Source organism: Lactuca serriola, chromosome 9, assembly GCF_051521515.1.
Source record: "Lactuca serriola cultivar US96UC23 chromosome 9, Lser_US96UC23_V15, whole genome shotgun sequence".
Lineage (NCBI taxonomy): Eukaryota > Viridiplantae > Streptophyta > Magnoliopsida > Asterales > Asteraceae > Lactuca > Lactuca serriola.
In genome coordinates, this window is record NC_136416.1 from 29,083,609 (window position 1) to 29,090,017 (window position 6,409).

A 6,409-nucleotide genomic window follows, 5' to 3' on the forward strand; every position below is an offset into this window, starting at 1 on the left:
GCCCAAACTCCAGGCCCAACACTTAAGACCCAATATAAGATTTAGCCCAAAAAGTCCAAAGTGGGGTTACGTGGGGCATACCTCCTTTGGTACGCTCAGTGTACTCCATCGTACACGAATCCTGATCGGGGACAACAACCTAGTACGCGGGGCGTACTAGATTTACACTCAGCATACGCCGAGATTTACTTTTTCAACTCTTTTGGTCTTAATTAGTTAAGACCATAGCTATACTCTTAGATCTGGATTCCATAAAGGCTCATACTCAATAAAGCTCATGACTTTATGCCTTTGCATGGCTGATCAAGTCCCAAACACAAAAACTCTCACTCTTTACTACCCAAAATTCTCATATCTCATGCATGGTTTGATTCCAACATCCAAGGACTCATTTTTATGAATCCTTTCCACTAGAAACACTTAAAAGGACATATATTAGGTTGTGGAGCTTAACCACTCATAAAGTTTCAAGCTTTGGGACCAAATAAAATGGACCCAAAACAAAAACTAGCACAATAATAAGCAAGTTCAAAACTTGACACCTCTGGAAGATGAACCAACAAGAGAAGAACATAGATCCAAAAGCTAGGTGCTCTATCCATTCTCTTTCAAAGCTCATTCTTCTTCAAAAGCCAAACACAACAAGTGATCACCCCACTAGATCCACATGAGAAAGCCACCAAGATTCAAACTTTATGGTTTCTAGAGCTAGAACATTATTAGGGCTTGGATCCACAAGCTCTAAGCCAAGCAATGCTTCCTCAAGGAACTCCTTCTTCCACAATATGCACCAAAAACTCACCAAATCACCAAAATGCTCAAGAATCACTAAAATAGAGGCTTAGGGTCGATTTCTAGGGTTTAGAGGGATGGAGGCTGAAGATATTAGGGTTAGGTTATGAGATAAGGAGCTTAAATAGGGTCCAAGACCCTAAAATAGCGTTCAGGTCTGTTTGGCGTACGCCCAACGTTCATATGGTACACCCAGCGTACTCTGAAGAACATTCGTGACCATCCTTGGTCAGTACGCCCAACGTACTCCAAATTACGGCCAACATACTCTAAATTATGCCCAACGTACTCGGCTAAGCCTGAAACCAAAAAACTTCTGAAGGCCATAACTTCTTCATTATAAGTCTGTTTCCGACAATCCTTATATCCACGGAAAGCAAACGATAAGCCCTACACTTCTATCAACTTTATTCCTCCTGAATCCCACTCGAACTCAGATCCAAAATTCATGAAAAGCCCGAACCAGCACCTTTAACAATACATTTGGGCTCTAAAGCACAAACCGAACTCTTTTATCACATAACCTACCTCACCCACATCCCAAAAGGGCCTAACCTTTCTCTTTCAACACCTCAAAACCTTCTCATACTCGAATTAAGGCCCACAGGCCTTAAGTCACAAAACAATCCAGAACAAGATGTTACATATGATATGTTAGATCGGTATCATGGTATATAGGATGTTATTATGTTGTTATGATCTGTTAGATCGGTTTGTCTGTCTATACACTATTATGTGATTATCTGATATATGTACAGTTTCAGTTTTGGTTTCAGGTACTTCGGATGATCGCAGTAGGGTGAAGGCGTGATCATACAGCTCCTCACATTTTATGATTGTGATTTCTGGGATACTCTGACATGAAACTATTTTGAAAAAATAATTAATGGTTTTTAATTGGTTGGAAAAGTTTTAAATTGGCGTGATTTTTATGGGTGTTACACAGATAACATATATAATCATGCATGCTCAGTCCAATCAGTCATCGGAATGGAATACCCTCGGGCCCACAACCTCTCGGTTAGATTACCCATGGCCCACAACCTTCCGGTTGGATTGTCATGGCCTAAAATCTCCCAGATGGACTGCCATGCATACTACATATTAGGTCCACAACTTCCCGGTTGGATTACCCTGGCCCACAACCTCCCGGTTAGATTGCTCTACATACTATATACTGGGTCCACAACCTCCCGGTTGGATTACCATGGACCACAACCTCCTAGTTGGATTGTCCTGGGTTTTTTGATTGTAGCACAAAGCAGTACAGTCTCAACCCAACCATACTATGACCACATATGCATCAAATAAACATATAACTAGTTAACAGACAAACAGACAGATCTACTGATCACTAACATATAGCAACATCATATATACCAGGATACAGATCTAACAGATCACTATAACATATCAACATCCTATATACCAGGATACATAACCAAATGGATTGGCGTTGGTTCGTTTGACCCACAAGTATAGTGTGGAAAACTCACCTCTCAGTCCGAACAAATAGCTGAATATGTCTCTACTGCGAATATCAGCTCTACCTGCCACCTAATTATCAAATAATGACCAATCTCAAATACAATTCAAAATACCCAAAATACCCTTAGTTTAAACTTGGTCAAATTTTAGTGAAAGTCAAAAAGTCAATCCTGGTCAACATAGCTGAGTATGCCTAGCGTACATGAGTATTAACCAAATACGGCCTGGTTGACTTCGTACGCCCAATGTACCCTTCCTTCACTTAAACCTTCCATTAAGAGCTTATTCCTTTGGCACTTTCGTCCAAAATTCCAGATCTAGCCCTAAACTAGCGTCCTTAACCATAAAGTTTCCAACTTTATGGTCTTGCATGGCCATTAAGTGCCCAAATACAAAAATCCTAACTACTTAACCCATTACGATCTTGCAACTCGTGTATGGAAAAAACCTAACAATCAAAATTACATTTTTATGTTTCTAGATGCTTTAAAACCTCTGAAAGGACATATTATATGGATTAGAGTGACCCATACTCATAATACCAAGCTTATAGGACCAAAAGAACACCATTTCATAACTAAACAAGATCTAAACAACTCTTAATCAAGTTCAAAGCTTTTTACCTCGAAATGATGCCAAATGATGTTGCTATTCTGGATCCAAAGAGTCCTACTCCACCAAGATGATCTTCTCTTCTTCCTCTTTGCTTCAAGGCTAGCAAAACACACACAAAATGCTCAAGAATACTCTAAAATGGATTAGTGTTTTCTTGGGGACGAAAGTGGGTTGGAGGCTGATGAAAGAAAGAAGTCTCTAGAGTTAAGGATGCTGAAATAGGGTCCAAACCCTAAAAATTAGGGTTTCCACCCTAGCCACGTACGCCCAACATACCAAGTGTTAAGCCCAACGTACTCAACTAAACCCTTGTATGTTCAACGTACTCATGCAACCCCCAAAATTACAAAAACCCCCTAAAGACCAATTTGCAAACAATTCTCATATTAAGGGGTTAAAAAGTAATTACTTGAAACTCGCGATGTTACATAGTGATTGGCCTAATATCTCGAAAGAGTAATTTGAATCTATATACTTGCAAATCTTCAATATAGAATATATAAATAGATTTTTAATATAAGTTAAAACATGATTCTTGCACCTTAATTAATATAAATGTAATTATTTACCAAATAAAAACCTTCATTCTTTTAGATCAAAATGAGTTCTCAAGTTTTTAAAAATTATTGGACAGCAAGTAATTGAGTTCAATAGTTCCTCATATAAAACTACTGACTTTAGAGATATAGTAATATGGAGAAGACAAAATCGTTTCAAGCATCGCTAGAACCAAACTTCCATTTACAAAACAATGAAACTAATCATATATCTTTCTATGAAGATAGAAAAAATCTGAATATATTCAAAACTTTGATTCATAGAACAACATTACATCTTCACATGCATTTGTCCACATTACTCGGTATTCATTTCTCTTTTCCCATCATCTCTCCACCAAGTTGCTCCGCCTGTTCTCTTAAATCATATATGAGCTCCATCTCTTGTTAAAAATGTCACCATAAGCAACAACATTATATATATATATATATATATATATATATATATATATATATATATATATATATATATATATACTGCTCTACAACAAAGAGTTAATAACATTATAACCTACTTACCAATGTTTTAAAAATCGGTTTTTTAGTTGAACCGGTTAAACTGGTTCGACCATCGGTTCAATCGGTTTCTATAATTTTCATTTTTTTTCCATATTTTTCGACACACATGGATATCTACAAGTTTAAACATTAAAAATACACATAAATACAAGCTGAAGATCAATCCAAATACACTAAAAACACATAGTTGTAAGTTTTACATCGATCCATGTAAATCAAAAATAAAATAAAGTATAATATATAAACAAAATATAGTTTTAGATGAATACAAACGCGTTACAAAACTTTATAATATTTACCATGTGTTGTTATTCAAAAGAAATCTAAATAAAAGTGAAAAAAAAAATCCAAAGTTTGTTATGAAAATGATTCATTTCCATGTGTTATTATTTACTTTAACTGCTTCAACTGGTTTAATTAACCGGTTAAACCGGATTTTTGTGAAAACCGGCCGGTTTATTCCCTTTCAAAAATAGACATAAAACGGGTACTAGTTGAACCACTCCCTTCTCCGGTTTCCGGTCCTGGTTCGACCGCCGGTTCAAACCAGTTTTTAAAGCATTTCTATTTACAATAAATCACTAGGGAAGACGAACTTTGATAAGATCTTTCTTCTTGAACTCTTATTTGATCAATAAACTCATTGCATTCCCAAGATTTTTTGTAACATCTGAATCATGAGGTATAAAATGTTAGTTTTTGCGCTTGGAATAGGCTCACGACGTGAGCCATAGTGGTCACGTCGTGAGTAGGGCAATTGACTCTTTGACCCGCGTCCTCGAACCTCACGACGTGAGGCATTATTACTCACGATATGAGACATGCCCGTGCTCCCAAACCCTAAAAATCAAGTATAAAAATAGAATGAGGAGGCTAGGGTCGCCCATCCTCAACCTTTTTCACTCTCAAGTCATTGAAAAACCCTAAATTTGATCCTTTTGAGCCCTTGAGCCTTTGTTAGAGGTGTTGTTGTTAAAGGTGTTTTGTTTTCTTTGAAGGAGAAAAAGAAGAAGCTCTTGTGGTGACTCATTTTGGCAGGACCAGCTCATCTTTGTGGACTAGTTGAACTTTTGAGCTCCAGTAAGGTATAAAGATCCTACCTTTTATACTTAAGGTTGCTAGATCTAGGTTTAAGCTACCTTCTTTGCATGAGATCTTGGCTTACCAAGCATGAGGTTCATAAAGTTAGCAACTTTATGAACCATTGATTCATTTACTGTATTAGAGCCCCTGGATCTCGACTTTGGTGCAAGTTATGGCCCCCAAGCTTGAATATTTATGATTATATCAACTTTAAACCTAGCTATTAATTAAGTCATGCATTGGTCATGCGTGGCTGAAAAGATATGATTTTTGTGGTCTTTTAGACTAAATAAGGTATTCTGGAAAGTCTCAACGATCATCTTAAAAGATTAAGAGCTTAATGCTCACAGAACAGTTCTCACGACGTGAGGGGTATAGCCTCACGACGTGAGGGGTATAGCCTTACGACGTGAGCATTATGATTTCCCCAGTCTGAGACCCTGAGACGAGTGAATCGGGTTGACTTGTTGTGTCGACCCAAGCCGAGTTGACTCTCACGACGTGAGACAATGAAGCTCACGACGTGAGGACAGAAGGATAAGAAACGATGGGCCATTTCCTTGGAATATGCTACTATGGGCCTATTAGACTACTCTTTTGGGTTGTTATTAGACTAAATCACTTGTTGGGCTTGAAGAAGGGTCCAATCTAGGAGTTGGGCCCAATTTAAAAAATTGGGCCATAAGTAGGTCGTTAGTGGGATTGGGCCAAGCCATAAAGTATTGGGATTCATGCTATGTACTTGGGCCTAGGTCATGGACCAAACTTGATTAGGGACAAAATGGTAATTTTACCCTAAGAAGGATTATTGGATTTTTATTAAGTATAAATTATGATAATGATAGTTGAGGAGTCGCGGAAGCAGCTGTTAGAGATTCCTTACCGAGAGATTCAGTTTTCAGTCTTGCGAGGTGAGTTCTCCTCCAGTAGGAACGGGTCGAAGGTACCAATGTCGGCATGTTTATGCATGTTAGCATATATCGGACTTAGGTCCGATGTCGGGGTTAACCTGATGCAGATTATGTGTTCTGGACTTCAGTCTGATGTTGGGGCGGTCCTGAGAAGTGTATATGTATGCTTGATGTCTTTGTGAATCATGCATGTTATGTGTTATGTGTTCCAGGCCTAGTTCAGATGTCGGGGCAAGCCCGATGCATGTTAGCTTATATGTTAGTTGTTATGTGTTCCGGGCTTCGGTCCGATGCCGGGGTAAGCCTGATGTATGTTATATGCTTATGTTATGTGTTTATGATATATGATATGTTGTGTATGTGTCGAGGTAAGCCCGATGTCGAGGTAAGCCCGATTCCAAACGTGGTCTGATGTCAGGGTGATCCCGATGGCGGGCAAGAGTC